The following is a 27,276-nucleotide window of genomic DNA, read 5'->3' as shown; positions in this document are numbered from 1 at the left end:
CTGGAGGAAAGCCGTTGATACGTATTTAGAAATTTACTTTTGTAAGTACTGTACGAATCAGTAAATAACACTTTATGTTAATTTTAGTTATTTTGATTATGTATTTTATCACTTGTTCTTTTCTATTTTTTATTTATTGTACAATAATTACTTTTTTAATAACACATTTTGTAAAGTGAAATTTACACTTTTTTCTGTATTTTACTAAAACAGAAAAGTTCAGAAGAGAACAAATGCAACTAAACCTTTCTGTAGTCCCCAGTTTGTCACTGCTCCACATTATTTCAGAAGAGTTCTGAGCACATCTGGAAAAAGCAGGACATCTACTTTTGAAGGACTGGCCCCCAGAAAAGGAAAGAGGCGTGGCCAGAGGTGGTGTTGGATTTCACAGCCAGAGAACGTGACTGCCATGGTTGCCTGTGCGAAAGCGGTGCCAAACTTGCCTGCACTCTGAACGCAGCTCGCCGTCTCTCACCTACCGGTTTGCCCAGGAAGGGAGTAAGAGGAGGAGGAAGAGAAGACAAGAGAAGAGGGGAGTTAATGTCATTCGGCGCTTGAGAGAGCCACCGTTTGCAGAATTTTCAGACACGGCTTAAACTTTTGCAGAGTGCCACTGCAGCGGAGACATTTACAGCTGCGCGGCTGAACTTCTACAACCGGCAGCAGCAGCAGCAGCGGCAGCAGCCCGAGGGGACCAGGAGGAGGAGTCAACAGGTCCCAGGTACTACCATTCACTTGTCATTCACAGCTTGTCAACATTTGACAGCATGCGTTCAGGTTTCGGTCTCTCTTTGAGGTGAACCGGTACCGTACTCCACAGTTTTACCTGGAGGAATTTGAATGCGTCACGCGTGCCAACGGTTAGAATGTGCACGAGCGTGACAGGTTTGTACCCAGAAATAACCGGACCGAAAAAACTCGAGTCCGAAACTCCTGTCAAGTTTATACTTCAGTGCAAGTAAAGCGTCTGCATTGTCGAACATGTACATTCATGTTTGTCCGAGCGAGGTTACATTCAGTGGCGGATACAACCTTTCACGGCAGCTAGCATACGCAGCTAATGCTCCTTTGCTCTTTAAAGCAGGTCGCGAGGACACTGACAGTGTCCTCAAGACAATTACCAAAACAAACCGACCCATCATATGGCTCGGCGCTTTAAAAAAGTATCGATATAAAGAGTTGGACGCATGCAGTGCAGAGTGTCTGACCGCCTGTACCCTTTCCGACAAGAGCACGTTTGTTTTTGCAGTCAGGGCAACGGAATGTGAGAGGACATCCTTTTTTATTCTTTGCACAATCGTAATATTGGACACCGCTTTGTTTCTCGGCGTGAACTTTGCTCCAGTGCGTATTCTACTTTTCTGTTGATAGCAATCACATAACGAGTCCACTTCCTTTCCCCAGGCATAGCTCACATAAGGGGAGCAACCACAGCCTGCATTCTTTTGATGTGTGTGTGATGTAGAAACTTGATGACCCTAAACACACATGTATGCATTCCTCTGACACACAAAAAATGAAGCCCTCAAGAAGCACAGCAAACTGACAGATATCTCCCTCTAATTTGTTAACACCCCTGATAAACCCCCTGTCAGTTTGAGGTGTCTGATCTGAGCAAATTAAATGTCATGAGTGTGTTAGAATTTGAGTTGCATACCCTGCAGCTTCCTCGACGTGTTATCTTGTAAAATGTTGTCAGATAAAACCACAGATGAGCTGAGGTGCTTATTACCCCCATCTTAAAGCTCTCCCAGCTGCTTCGAGTAATCTATGCATTACAAGCTATTGGAACATCATGATTTTATCAATGATGATTGACGATATTACAGACGGATGACGTCTGTGATATTGGCAGTGCTGACTCTTTTTTTTTTTGTAAGGGGTGGTTCTAGGAGACGAAGATGCCCTTTAACATGACATCCAGTGACATTCAGAGCAAGATGCGTTAGAGGCTGAGTCACTCAGTGGGAAATTTTGGATGAGCATATCTGAGGGTTTTCCCACCCTGTCACCCCCTCTAGAGATGCTAGAAGTCAGTCAGACAGTGTTGAAAGAGCTCGGAGAAAGTCACTCCGTTGGTTGATGACGTCATACCAAACAGTGTGTGTCACACATAGATTTCTACTCTGTCGAAGAATCAACATTTTACTCTAATTACAGAAGTTAATAGACAGTTTAACTTGACATTAGATTCTGTTGACGCAGTCAGCTGCAACACAATAAGTGAACAGCAGGTCAAGCATGAAAACTGCAGAGTGATGACATAAGATGAAGCAAATAAGGTCATTAAATGATCTGTTCATCATCAGTGCTTTATGATAATGCAGGGCAATGAGGATACAGGAGGCAGGCATTTGCTTATGTAAGCATCTCACCATCTCATATGAGACAGCTGTAACTCTCAGTGTTCATAGAGACTCCAATCTGCAGTGCATTCAAACTAAGTTGTGCTGGTTTGTTTCATAATCTTGTGTCCTTTTTTGACCTTTGTATGGATTAAAATCTTTATATGTCCTCTGTTTCTCTCTTTTGAAAATGATTGAGGTTAAGAATTATGGTACCAAGCGATCGCATAATCAAAACATAAAAACACTTGTTCTCAGTTGCCCTGCAGAGATGAAGATTATATTTTAGCAGAAACCTGTGAGCACTGTTTAGAACCCACATTACAAGAGAAACCTTGAGTGACTTATCACTATAGTGCTTTAACATTTCTGTAGGTACATAACTCAAACTATTTATCAAAGGATGAGTATGCTTTAAAGTATCATGCTGTATGATCTCTGCTTTGTAATGAGTGATAGTGAGAGGCTGCTTCAGGTAACTTACCTGAAGTCCTCCTATCAGCCAATGCTCGGTAAAGACTTTATGCCTTTTCACAGACGAGGCTATGGATTTTATTCTATATTCATTTTGTCTTCCCAGATGTGTAAGCCACTGTGCACTCAGGCAGCCCCAGATGTTAGCTTTTCTTCTCTTAGGAACAGAAGTGGCAGCTCCCATGAGTTCCTAAAAGAATATCACATTTTGATTTCTCAGTCCATAAAACTGTTTTTAACTTTGCCTCAGGGCGCGATCACACTGGCCATCTGTACCATGCCCAAGCACGCTTCAGCCCTAAAGTCCAGTTTGTGTATCAAGTGTGACTGCTCTGTACCGTGCTTAGACATGGCAACTTCCTTGGCTGTGGCACACTTTGGAGAGGTGTGCTTCACTGTGGCATGTTGACATGTCGTATAATCATGGCAACCACTCCTCTCAACAATCATTTTTAACAACGGCAGGGGTGTTAGAGGGCTGTGTTGGACCAAAACAAACTGACATAAGCCAAAAAGTCATTATGGTCCTAGCCATGTTCTGTGTGTTTATCATTTTGCTGACTCTGATGAGACTGTGCTTCTTGTAAACAAACTCTTGATTATGATGATGTAGAAGGGCCATGCGTGTTGCATTACGACGTGATGAGGTATGTACAAGAGTAGGGCTGCTGCTATTGAATATTTTAGTATTCGAGTATTCTACTGAAAATCCCATCGATTAATCGAGTAATCGGATAAGATATATTCTTGTTTAGTTAAAGAGCAGGTATTTTTCAAATGAAAATTTTTCTCTTGAAGATATAGAATTTTCTGATACAGCATGTCAATAAGAGCACTTGCTTTGGTAGTTCCAAAGTTTGTAAACACACTTTGACACATTTTTTGTGCTTTGTACATCTCATCAAATGTTGCGCCCCCAAATGGCACCCGTTTCATAGAATGACCCATTAGTCTCCAAACTTCATAAAAGAAGCTAGATTTGTTGCTTGTTGCTATTTTGTATAAGAGGTAGCTTGAGGGGTCTGAAAACTCTCTTAATATAGCCTCAGCTCTATTTGAAATACCACTCTAAGATCTTTTTTAAAATTTAACGATTCCTTGAGGAGAAGAAAATTACTCGAGTATTTTTTGTTATCGAGTACCACGAATCATTCGAGAAATTGTTTCAGCTCTATACAAGAGGCAATCGTGCTTAAGTCTGGTTCAAATTGGAGCGGTTGAACTGAGGGCTCTACCAGCCAGCTGGGGAATGGAGCTGTGGGGGCCAGTCGAGCTTGAGTACGGCCTGATTGAGGGGACGTTTACACGACAACGGTTTTAGGGTGAAACACAAAAGTTTTGTTGCGTTTTAGCCTCGCTTTTACACGGAAACGCCGTTTCAGCCGACCTAAAACGCAAACTTTTGAAAACGGCCTCCAGAGTGGGATTTTTCTTAAACGCTCCGACTCTGCTGCCGTGTAAACAGTAGGCTGGCGTTTTCAGTGGAAACGCTGACGTCACACTCTGCCTCGCGCGCACGCATACAACAGGACAACAGCACCGTTGTTACGATCCTCGTGAACTACCATGTTGCGCTTGTGCTGCTGTATCTGCTGACTGTCTGTCAACAAAATGTGCATCTTTTGCTCCACTTTTTAACTAAGTATTTCCCAATACACCAGATGATCGGCTCAACTCTACTTCAGTGGAGATCTCCCAAAAGCCGCTTCTGGACAAGACAGTTATAGCGCCACATACAGGCCTGGCATGCTTACTACAGCGTTTTCAGTCCATCAGCGTTTCCATGTAAACGCAGATTTATTTCACTGCGTTTTCACAGCGTTTTAGCGTTTTCAGATGAAACGTTGTCGTGTAAACGGGGCCTCAGACGACCAGTGTGGCCACGCCTTTGGTCCTTGTCAAGATGGTTTGGGCTTTGGGAAGTCAATGTTCCAGGATTATTTATTGTTCTCTTCTGCACAGTTTTAACTTGCATTTGCAGTCACACACTTTGTTCAGATTCACATCGTGCTATACATGTTATTTTGAACCTGTACAGTGATTTCCACTGCAGAGTCGTACCTGATTTGTATGCAATGCCACCTAAGGGCACAAGGTTCTGTTCCATCCAGCACTGGTTTTTGAGCTTGTCTCTCTGGTGCAGATTTCTCCAAGTTCCCTGAATCTTTCCACGTCATTATATTACATTATTGAAAAAAATCAGTAAAACCTTTGCTTTTTTATTCCAAGGAAGCACTTCAATACCCCTCTTGATGTTGACTGCTGTCTATCCTTCCGTTAATACCTGATCCAATGTCATGCCCTTCATTAAAATCTAAAAATAAAGCTCCCTTTCACTTGGAAACCTGAGCCTTTTTCAGAAAGAATGTCGGCTTTCGTGACTGAATCCCATAAATTACATGAACCCTTCAGATTTAACGACATTTCTAGAGAAGTTGCAGATTATCATCTAATAACCCTCGAAAGCAGCTTTAATCAAATATTTTCCCTCCAGCAGCAGCAGCTAGAAATTGTAATGTGCCATTTATAAACCAGTACTTTAGTTTTTTCATTACTCAGTAAGAGGTGTTCTTGTTTGTAAAGATTCTAGTGTCCTCCTTTTGAAAAGCACAAGGCGAGTGTGTTTTTGGAGAACTCTCAACCCTCTGTGACAAGCTTAAACAGGAAGTTCTCCTTGTGTGAACCGTGCCAGTTACAGAACATGCACGCGTTGGTTTCACATGGTACTAAATTTGTCATCACTGTTGAAGCTGCGCCACACTCACTTTGTTTGCCCCCTCACAGCCCCCCTTCATATCCCTCTCTTTCCTCTACAGATTGTAAAGTCAAGTGTGAGTGACACTGGAAAGGAAAATTTCCCTCTTTGTTCTATAAGAACACGCAGCAGAAGTGAGTCAGTGGCTCCCTGCTCCAACACTTTTGTTTTTTTCTGATCACCTGCAGGATGGATGACGTGTTGGTTTCATTGTTATATTAGGGACACTGTTTTTTCAGAATTATATTTCCTTTTCATTGGTCTTGAAAAGCAGCATTGATAGATTGTGCCATTCATACTGCACAGCAGATATGAAACGGCTGAAACAGTTGAACACGGATCACAGACACATGGAGTGAATAGCACCAAATTACTGAAATCTGGTTTAACTGATTTTCTTGTGCACAAAACATAACTGCTTTTGTTTGTTACTCAAATGATCTGAGTCCATTTGGATTCAGGACTGTCCCTCTGTAAATTATGGAAGCAAATTGCAAGCCCTATGTGCACTCTCTGTTTTTGCCTTTGCACATTTCTCCCTCAGCAAAATAAAATGCCTCAGCATGTCAGGTGCTTTGATTGGGTCTGGTTTGTAGTGGTCTAGACACGCAGCCTCACCACAGCAGCCTGCTCCCCTGTTGTCGACATGCTGCGCTGACTCACGAGGCCGTGCAGCACAAACTCATCAGGCACTGACAGACGAGACACGCTCCCCACAATGGCAGGGAACCCTGGAGATGTCACCCAGCGCTTGCCTAACGGTAAACACCTCTTCCCCGGGCCCCACCCACACCCTTGTCAGAACATCACTGCGAGTAGATCTGTGTCACGAGGAGGAACTACTGTGAGTGTAAAAACAGACTGCAAAGAAGAGTCTTCCCTGGCTTTAAAGAAACAAGTCGGATGTCTTGTTTTCTCTCCTTTAGTGCTGTTGCTGTTAAGATCAATTCAGTTTTCAGCAAATAGCTTCTTCTACTAAAAGAGGAACAGTAAGTTCTACAAATAGAGTCTGGTTGAGCCGTGCAGCGTAGCTTTACACTCATAAAAGTGGCCTTGACCTAAATGAAACAGGCCCCGACTCTGTCAGAATAAGTAGAAATAAATTGGGATATTACAGTGGTTTGGCTGTGGTGCCCAATGACGTAGACGTTGCCTTAGGGACTGGGGCGAGTGTGGGAAAAGCAAGAGAGAAGAAGGGTGGGAGCCGATACCAGGAGAGTGTAGGGATTTTTTGGACGGGCAGTTCTGGAGGCGCTGTGATGTCGGGATGTGGGAGCTCCGCTCACGTCGGCCGCCGGCACTTTGACAGGCCTGCTTTTGCATACTGATCGCTCTCTGCACAGGACTGCCCGAGTCTCGTAAAGGGTTAACTCCCTCCTCCTCCTTTCACGCTGCCTTCCTTTTATTCCTCCTTTTTATGGCTTTGATGGTATTAAATAATCTTTACGTGTCAGAGTGCGCAGCTCCCAGTGTTCATGTCGGGAGAGTGAGAGAGCAATTAGGTCAGAGGAGCGGTGGAATAACTCGGTTTCATCCCAGCCTTAAAGCGGCAGGGTACCTCACTTCAACCCGATCTTTATATTCACCTCAAACCCTCTGAGTGAGATTTTTCAAAGAGGTCCAAGGCCAGCAGGGTTATCAAAGCACTCAGAGAGAGAACTTTGTATCTCTCTGTTGTATAGTCTCCTGATAAAATGTCCCAGAAAGGATCAACGGCGGTGATATTTTAAGTTCCTCACTATGTTAATTTGCCTGAAGAATCAGGCCACGTTTGTCTCCTTTTTTCCTAATGAGGCTGAGCTAAAGACCCATATAAGCTTTTATCCTGGTTATTGATTTGAAGTGTGTTTCAAGCAAAGGGGTTGTTTAGGTAGACCTTGAGATCATTGACTTCTTCTCTGCACAGTTCTTCTGCAGATCCTCCGGACACAAATTTGAAGCCTTGTGTTTCAGTTTGACATAATATGTATTGAAAAGTTTCTCATGCTCTGTTGTCTCATGTTTTCGATTGCATCTCTACCGTCTGGCACGCAATCATCCTGGCCTCAAGGATCCCCTCGTCACAAGGTTTCATACTATTTTCCACACTCATTTTGTACCTTGGCTTGTCGTGAAAGTGTCTCTGCCCAGTCGGACAGTCCCCCAGCATGACGGCTGACATTTCCACTGAAAGAGCCTTATTGTCGGGTTTTAATCCCCCTCCACCCTCCTCTCTATAAAACAATGGTATCAATTGCTTCCACTGAGTACATCAACAGCTCTGAGTGAGAGACTAGAATGGCCAGGCCTGTTTGCGATGCTGCCAGCCGCCCTACCTACCCAGGCTCCCGACCTCGTCATTCTTTGTGACGCTTTGTGCTCCTGCCCGGAGATTCCTCATCAGACATCTGCGCTAATATTATCTGTGTAGCATGAGATCCTAGCTGCACTGCCACCTCGTAAATGCACAAATAACGGCTTGTGTATATATTTATTTTCCCTGTGAGACAGCAGAGGAGACCTGTGCTTCGATACTCCCCCATCCCCCACCTTCTTAATGAAAGGTCTCCATTCTATTTTCCTTCATTTTCCCCTGGACACTGCCATTACCTCTGACAGATGAGATGTTCCTGCTCTTAAAAAAGTGATCCCGAACGCACTGTCACTGGAAATTGGATTCAAACACCCACCCCTTTTACTGCTTGTCTCTGCGTCCTCTTTTCTTCCCTTGTTTCCCTCTATCTCTCCTTCTCTCTTCCTCTCACTCCGTCTACACCGAGGGACATGCTGTTAATGTTCCTTTCAGAGCAGCACTGTACAAGCCGAGCTGCCAAGTTAACCCTCTGCTGCCATGAGTCAGACGGCTCGCCAGATAGCTGGTGTCACTTACACACGTCTGACCGGCCAATCTGTCCTCGAGCGCTCCCTGATAAAACCAGTGCTGCTTGGTGCCAAGCGTGTGTCTGCTGGCAGTTGTGACATCGCAGTGATTTTTGGTGGGGCTGTCCAGAAAAACAAAACCATCCATTTTCATCTTTGCTTTGTTGATGTTGGTGTAATTTTAGTCTTAGTGTTTTATTGGGTAATTGAAAAGTTGGCCATAGAGAGGATCCAAGTGGAAAAGGATTAGACTGCTCACACTGGTTGATCACGGATAATTTGTCTCATGATTGAGGTGATGACTTTGCTTGCATTAGTCTATTTTATTCAGCTTTTAAAATCTGGTTCCGTTCCAGCAAACCATCTGAAATCTGAGGAAATGTTAAAGGGGACATATCATGCTTGTTTCTCCTTTTCACTATGCCAGACTAGGATGCCTGTTAAGCATTTCTGCCCTCAGTACAAGTCATTAGTTCCTTCATTGCCCCACAATAGCGTTCTCAATATCCTCATTTAAGGCCACTGAAGATCTCGTTTCGAGAATGACCTGCAGTAACCTCACAACGTAACAGCCCTTTGTGCTCTGATTGGTCAGTTCTATCAGAGGGGTGGAGGGGGTAGAGCCAGGGGGCGGTTTTTGCAGCATGGCAGTATTTACAAAATCGCCACATTGAATGGGGCAGACCGAGCGAGTTTGCTGTTTGCCTAAACTTCACCGTAAGGCATTGATAGCACTAATAAAATGGCAGAGTGTTGGATACGTCCTTTTGTATTGGACCCCGAGTCAGACCCGGACGGTTCTGCAACTCAGGAGGAAGAAAATCCACCTCGACACAGATCATCTCAGGACGCTTCAGTGTGGTGAGTCAAACCGGTACTGTAACATGTATAGTTTATACGTTTATACTCGGCTCTTGGTGGGTGTATCCCTCGGTGGCGGTTGTGTGACTAAGTGACATCACAGAGGAGGAGCTGCTTTATCAGATTACTCCAATAAAAAGAGAGGATCCTCGTGTCGTCATGAAGGTCGAAATTTTGCGGCCAAATGTCAATGACCTATTTTCAGAGGCATCAAATCTCATTCTAGGATATCAGAAAAAATATAATATCTTATTTTTTGAAAATTCAGGTGGTGAAAGGTCTTGTTTTCAACTTTATTATTTTATATGTAAGTATTAAATCACGGATCAGCATGATATGTTCCCTTTAAGAAAAGAGAGAAAAGCTACAGCTGGAAACACAACTTCACCAAACACACTGTAAAAAATGAAACAAGTCCAACTAAGAAAAAGAGTGTATTGCCACAGCTCTAATTAGCCTTCAAAAGCACAACCTTCGTGATGAAGACAAGCTCCTGTGTCATTCCCATTACACGTGAGCCTTCTGTGCAGCAGCCATGTCCACTTTCAAAGACCAAAGCATCTTAACTGTGAGTTCAGTGGAACAAATCCGCTCTTTTGTGCCTCCTGTGTGGGCGTCTCTGGCAGTTGACAGTGTATTCCCCAGCTGCTGAAGTTGCAGCTGCTTAAAACTTAGCTTCAGCTGCTTCAGCTGCTTTTATCAGCGTGAAGGAAACATGACGGAGCAGAGATAATGAGGCCGGACAAAGATGATACGACTAGCTTCGTAAGCTAGCTGCTTGTAGCATTGTAAGCCCAGGACTGTGCCCACCAAGACCAGGGTAGGTAGTGAGGTGCTGCTACCTATTCTGTCTCCATGGGTCGTCATGCAGTGCAGAGGAGCCATCGCACCAAATCACTGTCAGGCTGATGTTGCAGCACTGAGGCTGTTGGATGGGAGGAGTCCCATGGGTGCAGCCGGTGAAAGGAAGTGGAATGAAAACTTAAACACACTGCAGAATAAGATAAGCATCAGCTGTTTGAATTATCGCTTTGTTTGTCTATTGAGCTAATTAATTGAACATTTCTTGTTACTTTTGATTAAATTCATGGTTTTTGTTGTGTTGTGAGTTCACACATGAAAAACTGAGTGTGCTGCCCATGAATTTGTAAGAAAAGAATCTCAAAATTGCACCAAGCAAACTACAACTCAGTCTGCAGATGTCTGTCAGACAGAAAGCACAACATGTGCATACAAATGACGGTCATTTAGTCAGCGAGACGCTATCAATAAAAACAGATCCTCTGATTGTTTTTTTACTTCTTCCTGTGGCAACATAATTTCCATTTTTCTTTGCTTTCTGTGTCGCAGTAATAACTCTGTGATATGGCGCACCAGGCAGCATATGGCTGCCATTTATGATCAACAGCCTCTGTAAAGAGGTGACTGGAATATGCAAATGTGTGCATGCTAATGGAATAGTAATGTAATGAAGAACGTCGTAGATGGCCAATAATGAGCTTCGCTTATCGAATGTTGATGGCTTCTTCTCAGCCCGCCTTTGTTGTTTCACACGCTGCGGCTTTCTTGTTTTGTCGTTAATGACACACATATCACCCAAAAGACACGCGCACGTACACAGACGGGGCAGTCACACTCGTGCAGACGTAGATTCATGAACATTCTTATTGATTCATGGCATTGCCTGAAAAGCGTATTGATAAATACCTGGAGTCCTTCCCAATTGAAATTGTTGAACTAAATTGGGCAGAACTGAGACAGATGCGGCGCAGTAAATTAAACAAGCAATCTTCCCTGTTGGGTGACAGCACAATGGTGATTAGGGTTTCATGTGAGCTGCCCTACATTATTTATGGCTGTGCTGTGGGCTGCCTGCAGTTGAATAAACCCACAGTCCATTGACTGGGCACATTACAGGAGCCCGTCTGGTAGTGGGAGAGAAAGAGAGGGAGTTAAAAATGGCTTTATTTCCTCTCGAGGAGGTCCATTTTCATCTAAATGAAGGTGGAAGCCCCGAGCGTGTTGTTTCCAGGCCCTGGGCGTGTGAAACGCGTTGACTGTGTTCCAGGAGGCTTCTCTGCGTTGCTCTGCTCTGTGTTCTGGCGTGGACCTCTCATTTGTACACATCAGACGCTCCTGGTTTACTTAATGACCTCCTGCTTAACTTGATGCACTTGACCAAAACACTATTTGTTTGTGTCCACAGTTACACATTCTGGGATTTTTGTTTGCTCCACCTGTCGTTTCAAATCACATATCTGATGCTAAATTTGCACCTCTCGTAGAGATATCCTGAATCACTTTGCATCAGGAAAACAGCCTGCAGCTCCACTTTCCTTTGATAGTTTCCTATGATAGCTTGTGGCCTTTATTGTTTTGTGTGGTAGCCATAGAGAATAAAATATTGGCACCAAGAAAAAAACAGGATCCAAAATATGTCTCATCAGCCACTCAAAGGAAAAAACTGTTTCCACCTGCAAAACTCAGCTTTTGCAAAACTTTAAGCTGCCTCACTTGCTGGCTGTCACTCGGAAAACTTTAATTGGAATTCCTGGTCTCTGTTTGTTTTTTCACTCGGCTGTGCAGCGAAGCTGTGTTAAAAGGAAGTATTTCAGCTTTTATAAGGAGTATGCTGGATTAAGATGAACAAAGACGGAAGAGGAGATTGAGCTTTGTATAATCCTTAAAAATGCCTTGATGACCTCAATCTTTGGTCACACCTAGTTAAATTTCGCCCCGAGCTAAAGCTATGATAATTTTTGTATCAACAAAAACATTATGAAAAATGAACGGCCATTTACATGATCTCTTTTACGTGACTTCTTTGCAAGCCGAAAGCTGTTCTTCACATTAGTTTCTTTGTGAGTATGACGTAAAGTAATCAGAGGGGGTAAAAACTCGGCACGGCATGATTTGGTTGTTGATACTTAAACAGATGCTGACAACAAGAGTTTGATAAAATTGTGAAAGAAACCAAACAACACTCATCTTTAGTGGTTTTTCCTGCTTGCTTTTGACGCATTTATGTTTCTAATATTAAGTCCCTGCAGCAAACACTGGTCTCAAGTGATTTTTTTTCCGCTATCAGGGGCTATATACAAACTTGACTTAATGAAGGTCTTTTTTTATCCCAGCTTAACAAGAATGTTGCGTATGCATTAACACTTCTGTCTCCTGCAACATAAGGCAGATTTAATCCCAAGCACATAGGATACTGGTCCTATGTCTCCTTTCTCTCTGCTGCTGCTGCAGATGGACAGTGGTTGCAGGAAGAATGTAAAAAGTAAGGAGAAAACATTGCACAGAGGATTTGGACATGTGCCGGTTGTAACACCTATGCACATGTGAAAAGACTTTCCTCTGATTTTCAACTTTTTTCTGTTTTTAACATTGCTGCTGCATCTGAATATCAGACCAGAGGGTTGGGTTTACACTTGTTTGTTAGCATATTACAGCTAGCTTTGTTACTAGATTGCAATTGTGATGCATAGAACACAGTATTTTACAGTTAAAGTTGTACCTCGAATGGCTCTTACACACCAGATGTGGTCTGGTTCTCCCCTGTCACAGCACCATATCAGATAGGTCAACTTACTCAAGATCCGCTGCGGTCCGGCTGCTTCCCTACTCTGGCAGGTCGCAGCACCAATAACTTTGCCAGGTGTGACTCGTCAATTTGACAAAAAATCGTCTACGGAACAGGGAGTTGTCTCATAGAAACCACCCAAAAACACAGGTGACTAAGGAAAAAAACAAATCAGATCATATTTGACAACGAACTGACATGGTGAGTGCAGCCAGGCCAAGAGTCAGCAGGTTGGAAGTTTTACACCCCAACATGAACGAGGAGAGGCTCATCAATGGAGACTCAGGCCCCGTTTACATGACGCCGAAAACGGTCAATTACGCAAACATTTCGTTTGGCCTTCCGTTTAGATGAGACCACGTTGCGTTTTCAGTGAAAACGTAATCTTTTGAAAACGCTCCCCAGAGTGGAAAGATTTGAATTCTCTCCTCCATCCAGCCTCGTGTAAACACAAGGCAGAGCGTTTCAGGGTGAAACGCTGACGTCACCGCATGCGCACTCGCAGTTTCAAGTGAAGACTGCGCGCGCAGCCACATTTCCAGTTGAGCCATTCCGGTCCAGTAGGTGGCGGTAATGCACGTCATGGTTGGATTGCTGACCGTCTCACACAACAAAACGGCAGAAAAAGAAAGAACAACCACAACAATGATGGCGGATGTCCAAACAACATACGTGCTGCTTACTGTCCACATCGCCAACTACTGGCCTGGCATGGCCACTTCATCGTTGTGACTTGTCCTCCTGGAGTCGTATGAACGCGGATTGTTTTCACACCGTCCTCATGTAAAAGCGGGTAGCTTTTGGAAACGCAAAGGAAGAATCTTTGCGGGAGTCTCCGTGTAAACGGAGTCTAAGTGTCAGGACTCCAGCTGACCATTAGTCCTGCAACCTGCCAGGCTGCACACGCAGCTGGTGTGGGTTGACATATGCAGTGAACACAGCGTAGCCGGACCAGTGACGCACCTGGTGTGTTTGGGCTGTAAGAGTAGATCCCATCAGTCTGTGTAAGTCACACACTTGATCATGCATTTGGTAGAGAATGACAGAGATTGAGAAAAAAATAATGTCTGCAGGTTGTTCAGGTCACAGTGGTTCCTCTGGACACACATGACAGGTTTGTCACCCTATGTCCTGGTGATGGCCTTACAGGCTTGAGTTGAAAAGAAGAAAGAGCTTTCCAACTAAAAGACAGTTTATTTTTAACAAATACATTTTTTACCATTGAAAAGTTTGTCTTTGGGGCTGCATTCAGGCTGTAGATTTCAGCTCTTTTCGTGGATCTTCCCCTGGATTATATCAAGTTCTCTTGCGTTATACTCCCACCTTATAAAACTCTGTAAACATTCTTTGTGGATTCCTGCCTACAGGTGTTGCATTGGACAACATGTCTTTTTCTTTCCTGCTCAGCACTCACCCAATCCTCAGTGGCGTCAGCTGCTGGTGCAACAGCATCTCTCATCCTGTGGAAAGACTTTGCTGATTGTCAGGATATTTCAGAAAGTTACAAAAAGTGGATGATGCAGGCATCTCCTGCACGATCGCCTGAAATGAATAAAGTTTGAGTGAGTTTAAGAGAGATGCCTGAGAATCCTGAAGGCCTGTGTCTGCAGCTGAAAACTCTCAGTACATCTTTGCATTGTAAGTGTGGGTTGTGAAAATGCTGTGTCTGATTTGTGTGTTTTAATTCTAATCAAGCGGTTGTGGATTTTCCCGCCCATGCACAAGTTACGAAATGGCTAAAAAAGAAGGCTATGTTTGTCTATTAGTGAAATGAACTGTCATCCCGTCTTTGATGGATGCTGTTGCATGAGTGTGTCCTAATTGTCTCTCTGCACAACAGTGTGTTTTCATTCCCAGCTGGCCTCTGGCCCGGGACACCCACTCCAGCTCTGGTCCACTTGTCCAGAGTTACAAAACAATGCAGAGCTGCTGAGCTTCTTCAGAAACTCACTGTCACGCAGTCCCCTGGGGGCGGAGTGTTTTTTGATAAGTCGGAGCCAAATCTGTTCCCCACACTCAATCGCTTCTTTGTGGCTCCCTCCTTGTGAATGTCAGTGCGGCTGAGCTGTGGCTCCATGGATTCCTCGCGTTCAGATACCTTGCATGGCTTTCGTCAGGGCTCAAACGGCACTGCTCGCCTCCCCCTCAACCACAACCGCAGCTCCTTCATCCTCCAACAATGTTTTGCTATCAAATGAAACCTACTTTCTAGCTCTCTTATGGAGCATGAAATACAGGATCTTATATTGGCATTGGCAGGTATTAAAACTCCTGATCTGAACCAGGCTGTGCTCATAAAATCGTCAAAATGATGTAACGCTTCACTGCCGCTGCTGTGTGCCAGCATGGCATGTTTTTCCACTTAGGGTTTCCAATATTTGTTTCTGTCATAAACACTGGGCATCTGTTTGTCAGTAGCGGCCCTTCATTTGGACTTTGACATCCAAATGTTGTTGAATTCTTTAGAGAGGAGCTTCCTGAGTTCTCATTCAGCACCCTGTGTAGGTTTGATAAATGTTACTAATCACCTATTGACCCTCAGAGGTCAAGCCTTTGCCCTGTCGCCCATCACCCTCCTCCTTCCCTCTGTCTCCTCTCTGCCCTCACTCCCCGCGGATTGCCGTTATCTTGCTCCAGCAATAGTTTTTCCTCTCTCAACACTGCTTGTCCGCCGACAGATATGAGGAAACACAACTCTGCACTCTTCTTGTTTGCAGTCAAGTGTGAGATTACTTCCTGTCCCACTTTTATCTGTCCTAAATTATCAGTTGTGGCCTCTGAAATACATTTATGTAGTGAACGTGATTAGATCCGGAGAGCCAGAACAGATATGCTTTCCCTCTCCGTGTTCCCAGCTTTAGTCCTGACCTTTGCACTTGTAATATCACAGCCCGCTTTTAGGATCTCACTGCAGAGATAAGTAAATAGAAGAAAGTGTGAGATTATCGGAGAAATAATCTTCTGCAAGAAATGAATTTGGTTAGAAAAGCGAGGAGAGCACACACACACGCTGAGTATCAATGCTGGACGAGGTTTCTGTTTGGCTTTTTCAAGCAGTGGAAAGAATCGCAGAGGAGCTTTTGTTCTTTTCAAAATCCACCTGATAATGTCGGTGGCTGGCTCCTTGCCTGAGCTGGTCGGATTTAAAAGACGAAGAAGAAGAAGAAGAAAAAATCCCAGTGATACACACTTTGTACACCCAACACAGTGGCCCAGATTTCCCACAATCCCCTTGAGAGACAGCTCCTCTGTTTGGAGCCTTTAGGAGTGGATGGTGAATGTCACTTTCAAGGGGGATACCCTGAGAGTCAAAGAGGCGGCACAGGTGGCGAAACAACGCAATAATGGCTTCAACTTGATGCCAACTTTTCTGGGTTCACAGATAGGCCTTTGCCCCTTCTCTCCCCCATCCTACTGGAACATTCCACGTGAGACTGATTGAGCCGTTTGCTATTGCTAAGCTGCGTGAAGAGTGCCACTTTTTTTAATGAAAGAATACCGCTAAATCAAGCCCCGACAAATCTACTTTCTCCATGTCCGCGTATTGAGGGTTAAGGGATTAGACTCTAATTTTAGCGCCACTTATCACTTTTGCTGCTTTTAAGAATTAGTTCCAAATAACAAAAAAGTGTGAAAAATGTGGAAGGGTGTCTGGGGGTTGGGATGGGAGGGCATTGTTGGGGAAGCAGGGCTGTAAAAAAGAGATTGTGCGGTGGCAGCGAGGGCCTGTGTATAAGAGTTCACATTTACATACAAATCCCCCTGAAAAAAAAAGAACAGCAGTGTGGCAGTTGGGCTGAATGTGACTGTAAAGCAGAAATATTTCAGGAACACTTCTATCAGCATGGCTTATATAACAAAATGTCTCGAGCGGCTTCATGAGATCATAAAGGCTGATGGAGTTTTCAAATCACAGGGAGCATTAAAATTTGAACGCAAACTTGTTTTTAAACTTCCTTTTTCTTCTTTTTCTCAGATGTTAACAGAAATTCTGGGTTTGCGATTGGAGATGAATGTTTGTTAAGTAACTGAAAGTTCCTGTGCTTTTATTCTGAAGGATCCAGTTTGTAGCTGTTGTGCTGAAAGCCAGCTGTAAATGAATACAGTCTAAACAGAATCTCTCCGTGGACTCTTATGTCACAACACCCGGACAATTCAAACCTTTCCATCTTGAATGCATTTGGTTACTGTGACACGTCATCAATAGTAAACAACCATCAATACCACACCGGAGGCAGTTGCATTTAAAACAATGGCGGACGCAGCGTTGGTGTGCATTCAGCACTTTTGAATAGCCGTCAGCTTATTGATTCTCCTTCATGGTCGGCATCAATACCTCTCGGCCTCGTCTTTCTGGCTGTGACAGCGGAGGGCAAATGTATGTAAGAAAACTTGCCATTCATTTCAGATGGGAGGAGGGAGTCCTATAAAGAACCCACCATGGTGGTTTCCACTCACTTTTACTCCTGTCTGAGAGGACGGCTTTTCATGGCGGGCAGTGTTTGGGTGTGATTATGTAATCCATCAGGGTATTACCATAAAAGGGAGGGGAGGGGGGCGTTGGGGTGTCGTTGGGTTGGAAGGTAATAGCGGTGCTACTCATGATCATCGTCTAGCAACTGCCAGAGGGCAGGAATGTTTTGTGCTGCGATGAGTCCGACAGGTGGCTAGGAGACGCTAATTGATTAATGATCAGTGTGATATATGAGCCCCTGCGGCTGGCCCAAACATAAAGGCTCGGAGCAACGGTGTCACCCTAAATCATTTCCAACCAGGCCAGTAAACCCAAAACAGTTCCCTCATTAGCATATGAAAGACCAATCAGGAGGGAGACTGCGCTTTCCAAGGCCTTTGTAGACCTCCCATTGTCCACATCCTGAGTGTGAATTAACAGCTAGCATTTAATGCCAGATGAATAATGACAACAAAGATGCTTTTATGATTCAGGGTCACTCAGCACTAATGAATGATTAACATCAACATGATCCGAGCCTTTAATAAGGTTTGGATTTTAACCCTTTCATTTGCTGCTGTCGGACCTCTGACGAAAGCAGCCTTCATCTGGGTGATGGTGCACAAAAGAGCCTCCTGCTCTCTTCTCCCACTGAGCATAAAAGCTGTTGGAGTCAAAGTTGGATGGATGTGTTTTCAGCATGTGTTAGAGTAACTATAATTCCTTAAAGACGCAAGAGGTGAGACAATTTACATCTTTCTTTACATGGGTTCCTTCCTCTCTACATCATGGAGCTGACATTTTTTCCATTCAGGCAGTGTCGGATTCTTCTTGAGTGATTGAACATCATTGGAATTCACCTGCCCCAAGATGATCATATTTTTCACTGTTCCCTATAACACTGTCATTGCCAGCAGATTAGACTTCCTCTCCCTCTCTGCTTCTCCCTCTCACTCCTTCTCTCCAGTTATTTACCATTCCACAGGGGGCCTTGCGTGACCCTCTTCATTGTTTTGTTTGGATGACTCTGAAGGACAATGGCAGTCTGGAGCCTTGGCCCGGCGCTCAGCGTGTGTGAATCTGCATCTTTCCATTGGGAGTGCTGTCCTCCGATGTCAAGAGAGGTTATGTGATCTATGTGTGACTGAAGGGGGGTTTCCACCGCCCAGAGTCAAAGCCTCATGGAGAGGGGTTTATATTGTGTGAGTGCGTGTGTGTATGTGTGCGAGCACGCACGTGGGCGGAGGAATTTTATAGAAGCGAGTGAGTTAAAACAACACATTGTGTCTGTTTTAATGTGAGCTCATGAGTCTTGCTGCAGGGCAGCCATTTTCAAGTAGGACTGCGTTCGGAGCCTGCTTGTCAGACTCACTATCATGTTTTTACAAATCAGCACTAAGTGGCACTGCTGTCGCTCACAAAAGAAGTGATTTCCTAGAGTTCTTGAATGTTTACTTGAGAGTTGGCCCATGTTTCAACCTTGAGCACCTGAAACACTCAAATCCCAAACCAAGGTGCTGATTCTAGGCCAAACATGGAGGATCAGGTGACCCTTCTTGGTTTTGTTCCATACGCTCTGCTTGGTGACACCGAGGGTCCCTGAGCAATCCTGGCCGTCTAGTTGTGGTAAATTGGGTCCCATTTTAAAGCAGATGGACTTGTCTGGCACAGCTCCAGCAGTGAGAGCTCCTCTCCTTTTTTTAAAATGTGTGTGTAAATGTGTGTGTGTGTGTGTGAGAAAGGTGAGTGTCTGCAGTTAGCTGCGTTCGCCCATCAGCAAGGATAATGACGTGATTACCCCAGGCTACTCCTGTCCACTCTCATCAGTGTTTAGGTCCTAGGCCCGCACATTCATTCACACACACACACACACGCTCACACACTCACACTTCTTTTACACACCCTCACGTACACAGACATGTGCATAAACTTGTCCTCATTTCATCCTGCCCAGCCTCTTATCTAAATTAGGCTGTTCTTGGTCTACTGGACCAATAAAAACACACCATTAAGGGACCATTCAGATCCACAAACAGGAAGTGAGGGTGTGTTATACAACAGGAAGTGTATAGAGAAGTCATTCAAGGCCAAGGCTTGGGCCAGCTGATTGGCTGAATGTCAGGTTAGAGTAGACACTAACGGGGGAAGCACATCTGGACGAGTGTAACGAGCATTACAAAGATCATCCTGGAGATTGTTAGCTTGCTGCTACATGCTATTGTATGTATATAGTATGTTGAGATTTAAACTACAGCTAACATCTAAGGTTTCTTCTATTGTATGCACTATGAATTCATTTTTGAGGCTTAGCATTTTAAACAAATACAGGTGTATTATTTAATGAGCTTAAATGGCCCAGAAAGTTTCACAAACCAAAGATCACTTCAACCATTCAAGGAAATATTGAGTCACTGTTTAGTTTTCTAACCTTGGCAAACCCACACAGCTACATCTGGTGACACTTTAATTAACATCCATTTATGCCAGTGTAAACAAGAGCCTACATGTGAGTGTATGTTACAGGATTCAGTTGGAAGCCGTCTTTTGACTTTATTAAAGAGATGTTAAATATAAGCTGTGGAAGGATTTGATGCTGCAGCTTGTTCCTATAAAGTATTCTATTTTTAGCCATATTATTTTGTCCTCTGCCCTTTTCGTGAAAGACTCGATGAGGAGTTTCAAATTGTTCTTGAAATAGTCTCAATAGACTGGGTGTTATGGTATGAGGCAGCACCAGTGAAAGATGAAGTGTGTGACTTTGTAGGTTTAAGGTTGTAGTAATTTAAGAAACATTAAAGTCTCAACTTGTCTGTGTTGTTGGCTTTTGTGTCCCCAAATTCTGGTCTTCTTCTTCTGCCTCTATCTGACACACTGTGACTACACATAGAGCAGGAACATGAGCGTGTAGCTGATGCCAGCACAGAATGAGATGTTTGCCCTCTTCATTCTTCATTTAATTTCAGAACATATGATGCCCCTGCACTGATTTGTGGTTTACGCCGCTTTTAGCTGGAGTTTGGTAATGTGTAAATGAAACTAGCCTTTGTTGAAAAAGCAAAATTAATTATTTTTGGGAAAATGCTATATTTGCTTCTGAGCATTCTTGGGTAGTTTGGGATAAAATGTTAGTGTGAAATTCATTTAACGCTCGTAAAATGGCACTACGGTCACTCGGGCCTGCAGGGCGGGTATTTTCCTCTTTTCTGTACTGAAATCACATCTGCTAAAGAGCACACATTAGCATGGCTGTCAGGGTGGATCTTTCCAGATTTAACTTACTGCTTTGGTGACTAAAACAAAAAACCTTACAACACCCGATGACAAGTGCACAGAGGAGTTTAAGAAAATCACCAGCATGGCACAGTTTTTCAAGCCACTGATGGTGCCTGATCTTGCTTTTGGAGAAATCAGTCCTGATTCAGAGTGTTTCATTAAAAGAATCTGCAGGATTTTTTGTTTTTATCATCAAAGAATAGAAGAAGAGGAAGAAGAAGCTGCTGTTAAATGCTTCTGACACAAACCAATTTTCTGTTCAAATATCATCGACCATGATTGGGCAGTTTGGCTTTTCTGTCCAATCCATGAAATCCAACAAAGTGGCTTTTAACATTCGGAAACCACCATCCTGTAATTTTCATCCAGTTCTTTTTATATAAAAACAGTTACGCAAAACTTTTTCCATGACTTCTCGACTGCAAAGGTGGCTTTCAACAGGGATCAGAAGTGCCATGTGACTCTTTCAAACATGTTCTGTATTCGGAGTAATGAACTCTACTGATATTCAAGCAGCATGCAAAAACAAAATGTCATTGTTCGCACACTCGCTCCAAACCAGTGTTGCTGGATCCATGTCTGCAGCAGCCATTCATCCGTGCAGCATAATCCGAGCCGTCTTTCTCTGAAGAGATGACACGCCTCTTTAGATTTGTCTCTGTCTTGGCAATGAAGGCGCCTCTGTGTCCCTATTTGTGCATCAGGCTGAGGGGATTTCTAGGCCGCCACCTGATTCACATTGCAGTAATTGAGTTGTGGCCATAAGCACTACTGTGCCTGCCTCAGGTAATTCACACACCACAAAAGCACTGTTTTACTCCATTTTTCACATGATGTCTGGGGCATGAATGCAGGGAGCGAGAAAGTCCAATCTATCTGGAGAGGGCGGGGGAGATTACAGGCGGTACGAGAGGTGAAGGAAGGAAAAAGAGTGTAAGAGTTTTTCGTGTAGGGAAGCAGTTCTGTGCCAGAGAGACTTGGGAGTCAGTGAGTCTGCAGCACGTGGATAAGGCCCACAAAGCTGTTGGTTTCAAATATCTCTTTCTTTTTCCCCCTCTCTCCTCAGAGCTTAGGAGCTGCAATCGATTCAAGGGGAGATTTCCTCCACCAAGGACAGGCAGATTGACGTTTTTGGGGTAAGCCCGAATTTGTCGCTCCTGTCAAATCTGTGTAATTGGACTTCCCTGCACTCCTCGCTGTGGGTACCAAAACACCATCTCACTCTCTATACAGTGGCATTGTTCCATGTCATGAGACTGCCATGTTGGTTTTGTGGTTGTACTGAATGTGCAGCATGTGATTCTTTAGTCTGCGCGTCCCTTATGTCACATCTTCTGCTTTTCTCTTGTTGCTGTAAAGGTCACTGTTTATGTGTGGCTGAAGTATTTTCAAATGGTGAATCATTTTTACACACACTGTGTACTGCTGAGAGGAGGTACTCTGTTTTGTGGCCTGCATGCCGCCAGTGGTAGGATCAAGACTAATCCAGGGTACGTTGCATCAGAGTTGGAGCTGGCTGCAGGGAGATTTGCTCTGTCATGTTCGACTGTGACAAAGACCAAACAAAAACAGCCATTCAACTGGTTGAAGGACTTGGATCATTGTTCTCTGACAATAGGCTGATTGATTTGATGTTTCTAACTCATCCTTATTATTCCTCCATTTCCTTTCATTTAATCTTGATTTCTTGCCAGAATCTCGCTGCATTAGTGATTGACAGGAAGGAGCCTGAAAACTTAGTCCGATCCTCTCTGAGAATCAAATTTCCTGCCAGGACTGTGGCTTAGTTTGTCCAATTTGGCCTCCTCCTGCCTGTACAAATGTGTGTTTTCTCTTTGCTGCCCTGCTCTGTCATGCCTGGTCCTGTCAGTCCCTTCCATGCCCAGGGGAAAGGTGATCCCGTCACAGAGACGACAAACACCTTCCCCCCCTTACCAGCCGAGCGAAAGCAAACAGACAGGAATGTGGACAGCGATGCCAGCCAATACCCAGAAGAATGCAGACTCCCTCTTCGAATCGGCTCCTTCATTGGATGCCCACATCAGAGAGGGTGTGTGTTTTCGTGCAGAAATGCTCTCACACACCCACACGGCTGTCCATGTGTTGTAACTTGGGATGACAAGTGTTCTGGCAGACACTGCCCTGTTAGTAACAAGTTTGGCACCGGGCTGGCCTGATGGACAAGACTAAAGCTGGCACTTTGGTCTTACTCAGAGTCAACCCTTGTGTTCCTCTGTCTTCTTTTGTCTTTTCACACCTTTTGATTTGTTTTCTTTAGGGAAGAGTTATCCCACAGTGTTGCCTCAGCTTTTTGAGGTCAGAAAACTTTGCGAAGGAAGCCAGAAAGCATGTAAGAATCAAAGGTCAGTTTTTGGATCAGTTTGGAAACAATATTCCCTTCATCTGCTCATGATGAAAGGTCACTCTTTTTTGGAAATCATGTAACTGTTCCATTAGCTGCTTCATTTGCTGTTTTATTTTGTGAACTGGCAGAGGGTACACGCGGGCCTCATACGCACTCATTTTCCACTTTCTCTCCCTCTCTCTTTCACTCTGAGTTAGCAGCTTTGGGGTTTTCATCTCCACATAAAGCGGTATTTAACCCCCCCTTTCCCGTCATAATTCAGCTCCACTCTCATACACGGGGCTGGGAAGCGGCCCCGGCAGCTGATGTGGAACACATGCCTTTAATGATTCACACTCAGTGTGCGGTAGGTCGTTGGTGGCTGCTGAGCCGCTGCCTCTCCCTCTGTCTGGAGTGGGTCTCCCTTGTTTTTTCGCACTGTTTTGTTTCTAACACCACTCAGCACATGGAGACTTGAGGGGAGGTGAAATATGTTGTTTATGGATGGATGCAACTCTTTGATGGCACTTCTAATTTCCCCCTGAAGCAAGTCAGAGTGGAACAGCAGTTTTGGATGCCTTTAGTATTTAGCAAGAATTGCAACAGCAGCTTTTGTAGTCTTGGATTGTAGACTTCTAAATGTTGGGCTTAAATTGCTGGTGGTGCTAGTTCTGCTAATGGTAGTCACACTGAGAACCAATTTTCTCTGCAGACTTTGTGATCCTTTTGTTTGCCCTGCCAGTCTGTTTCAAGTTCTAGATTGACTTTTGGAGAGTTGAAAAGTTAGTCTTTATAATGGACCATGGGATTAGTCACTTTTGATCTCCTCCAAAACCCCTACTCCATCAAACGAAACAGATGCCTGTTCAGTGTTGGCTGGTTACGATCACGGTCTTCCAAACAACTGGTTTGGTTCTCCATCAGCATGGAGCCATGTTAGAGCCACGTCATTGCATCACCGTAAAACATCACTAAATCACAACGTACTGTAACAGACTTGATGGGTTGCTAGTGTTAGATAATGGGGATGTGTTACTAATAAAGTGGACATATCGTGCTTGTTTCTCCTTTTCACTATGCCAGACTAGGATGCCTGTAAAGCATTTCTGCCCTCAGTACAAGTCATTTAGTTCCTTCATTGCCCCACAATAACGTTCTCAATATCCTCAGTTTAGGCCATTCTGAAGATCTCGAAACGCTCCATTTGGAGAATGACCTCCAGTAACCTCGCAACATCACAGCCCTTTGTGCTCTGATTGGTCAGTTCTATCAGAGGGGCGGAGGGGGTAGAGCCAGGGGGCGGTTTTTGCAGCATGGCAGTATTTACAAAATCGCCACATTGAAACAGCAGACTGAGAGAGTTTGCTGTTTGCCAAAACTTCACCGTAAGGCATTGATAGCACTAATAAAATGGCAGAGTGTAGGATGCGTCCTTTTGTATTGGACCCCGAGTCAGACCCGGACGGTTCTGCAGCTCAGGAGGAAGAAAATCCACCTCGACACAGATCATCTCAGGATGCTTCAGTGTGGTGAGTCAAACCGGTACTGTAACATGTATAGTTTATACGTTTATACTCGGCTCTTGGTGGGTGTATCCCTCGGTGGCGGTTGTGTGACTAACTGACATCACAGAGGAGGGGCTGCTTTATCAGATTACTCCAATAAAAAGAAAGGATCCTCGTGTCGTCACGAAGGTCGAAATCTCGCTGCCAAATGTCAATGACCTATTTCAGAGGCATCAAATCTCATTCTAGAATATCAGAAAAAATACAATATCTCATTCTTTGAAAATTCAGGGGGTGAAAGGTCTTTTTTTCAACTTTATTATATTATATGTAAGTATTAAATCACGGATCAGCATGATATGTTCCCTTTATGATGAGATATTGTGAGCTTGAGAATTGAAAGACTCAATGAATGCATCACCAGTGATGAGCAGTTCAGTAGCCAATGTTTGTGTTGTGCATTTTCTACTCAGTTATAGGACGTGTTAGTATGAGAGTGACACAGCGTGGAGTTGTTGTTTTTGCCATGGTTACAGCCAACAGTAGCAGGTGTTCAGTGTTCCAATAAATCATCAACATCCAACCTGGATTAGGACACAGGCTCTGTTTTGCAAACACAACAATATGCAGCCGTTTACCTGAGGTCGCTCGCACCAACTCCGGACAACTGGCTCAGCAACTTTTCATTTTAAAAATGATTGGTTTTCACTTATCATTGGTCACGGTAACCCCACCCATGGACCCTGACGTAGTCAGTGCTGCGATCTGGTTCAGCAAAGAGTTGGTGGTTGCTAAGCTCCAGTTTTTAGTATCTCAAGCTGGTGCCTTGTGGGTAGAAACACAAAGAATCAGGGCTAACCCAGGCATTAGTCTGAAACTTTCACTTGCACCAGCGCTGTCAAAAAGGGCAGTAATTGAGCGCAAACATTTTGCACGTGCTTCATTTTCCATGAGCTTGTTGTCATCCCTGGAAACTTTGTAATATCGTACTAAAAGGAGCTTGATGCACACTTTGTGGCTCTCCCTACTTCCTGTGCCTGTTCACCTGTTTGTCTTGTTTACATCTCTAAGTTGAAACAGAAGAGTTAACTTGCTCTTGGACCTGTTTTGTTCTTCTGTTTCATGTTTGGAGCATTTTGGGCTGTTGAGCTCATTTATTGTAGTCCATTTAAATACAGGGACGCTGTATGGCAACTAACTCCCTCGCAATCAGCAGAATAGCAGAAGTAAGCAGCAAATCTTAGCCTTGCAAATCAATTTAAGTTTTCATTTGTGCCCGTGCACTCCACCCACATTAAAAAAGAGAAAACCTCTAAAAGGCAGCTGGAATCTGCTCCAAACAAACGCAGCCACTGCCTTTTCCCTCTTGTGCCGTCAGCCACTTAGTCACTGCTTTACTTCTCATTGTGTGCGTATAAGGGGAGTAACAGTCAAAGAGCAGGGAAATGTGCCAGCACGTGACGAGAAGTGGGCGCTGTCCGAGCCCGCCATCCAAGCTGACACAAATGGCTTCCTGTTTTTTGGCTTTCACTCAGTCTCCCCTCCAACCCTGAGCCTCCATCTTTCCATCCACGCTTCCATCTTTTGTTCTTCCTCTTTTTCCCCCTTCTATCTCTTCCTCTGTCTCACCATCCTGGGTCCCACGCCCCCTTTGTGTGGCCTCGTCTGACCTCTCCTTCCTCACACACACAAGCACGCACGTCTCCATCTCCTGCCACACACTCAATGGTCATCACACTGGTGTGTCATGCAGGCGAGCAGCTATATGTCCTTGTAATAAGTGCAAGTAAGCAGTGCAGACTCAAACGTACGGGTGGCCGAAGACTCCAGACAGAGAGCAGTGCACTTGCTGACCTCGCTGGGCTGAACGGGTGAATATATTCAGCAGATGAGTCATGAAATAGTGTTGGTCTGCCAGGCTGAGGCATTGTTGTCATCTGCAAAAAGTGATGCTGTAATTGTTTCTCAGGCAACAATGGATGGAGTTGTTGTTTGTGTGTTGTTTGTGTGTTGTTTAGCTCCCAGTGTTTTGCCCTTTCACATTAGCAGGAGAGTAATTTCAATTTAGCTCTTTTCCCACAAGTGCTTGACTTAGCGCCCGTGTCTTTACCAAACCAGTTTACTGTGTTTTTATGTGGTGGTGCTCCACTTTTACAATACCCATAATCCAGGGTATAACAAAGTGCCTCTCGTAAAGCATTCCTCTAATGAAACTTTGCCTTTGTGCTGTTTTATGTATTGTGTTTTGAGTAAATTGGTGTTAATCTGTTTGGGCTCATAAATTAAGCTTTCTGTTTGAACTTTGTTTTATGAAGTTTGGTGCTTTTACAGAACAACACAGTCAGGACTTGGAGTGTGGAGTGTGTGTGTGTGTGCGTGTGTGTGTGTGTGAGACCTCCCTGGATAGCTACAAAGCACCACCCGATACTGTACGCAGAAAACCCCAGCCTCTCCAGGCGAGAGGGCGTATACATACAGCGCGGAGCAGTCTGCAGTTCCTCTTCGGGGCGCCTCCTGACAGGAACTTGGCAGCAAGGAAACATAAACAAATTCCCTGTGGTGGGCTGGCAGGCTGGGCGGCGCGGTTCCCCCTCTGTTAGCGTACATGCAGAGCAGAGCGTAGCTAGGCTAGCATTAGCCTGAGCTGTTAGATAGATCTTAAAGGGGTAGGTGTCATCTCTATATGTGCTGCAAGTTTTCCTGATTCGACACGTTTGATTTCCTCTGTTTATTTTCAGACCTCTTGCAGGATTTCACCATGCGAAATCTGCCCGGGGGGAGGCAAACTTCTCCAAAGGGGGTCCCACAACAGTTGTTTATG

The 27,276-nt window shown here is 44.3% G+C and overlaps 1 protein-coding gene across 2 annotated transcripts in view; it reads left to right on the top strand.

The window, feature by feature from the left end:
• The first annotated feature begins 400 nt into the window (after positions 1-400).
• raraa (retinoic acid receptor, alpha a) overlaps positions 401-27,276 on the top strand; it is a 167,151-nt gene continuing 140,275 nt past the window's right edge. Inside the window, exons 1-2 of one of the 2 annotated variants that reach the window (XM_074663059.1) lie at positions 401-721; positions 21,673-21,742. The gene's annotated coding sequence lies outside the window, so the exon portion shown is untranslated. The remainder of the gene's footprint in view (positions 722-21,672; positions 21,743-27,276) is intronic. The other variant, XM_074663060.1, reaches the window with a different exon arrangement.

Source organism: Halichoeres trimaculatus, unplaced genomic scaffold (assembly GCF_033239565.1).
Source record: "Halichoeres trimaculatus isolate MK-OKI-2021-1 unplaced genomic scaffold, fHalTri1.1 fHalTri1_scaffold_23, whole genome shotgun sequence".
Classification (NCBI taxonomy): domain Eukaryota; kingdom Metazoa; phylum Chordata; class Actinopteri; order Labriformes; family Labridae; genus Halichoeres; species Halichoeres trimaculatus.
The sequence above is the reverse complement of the archived record's forward strand: the minus strand, read 5'-3'. Positions and strand labels throughout refer to the sequence as shown.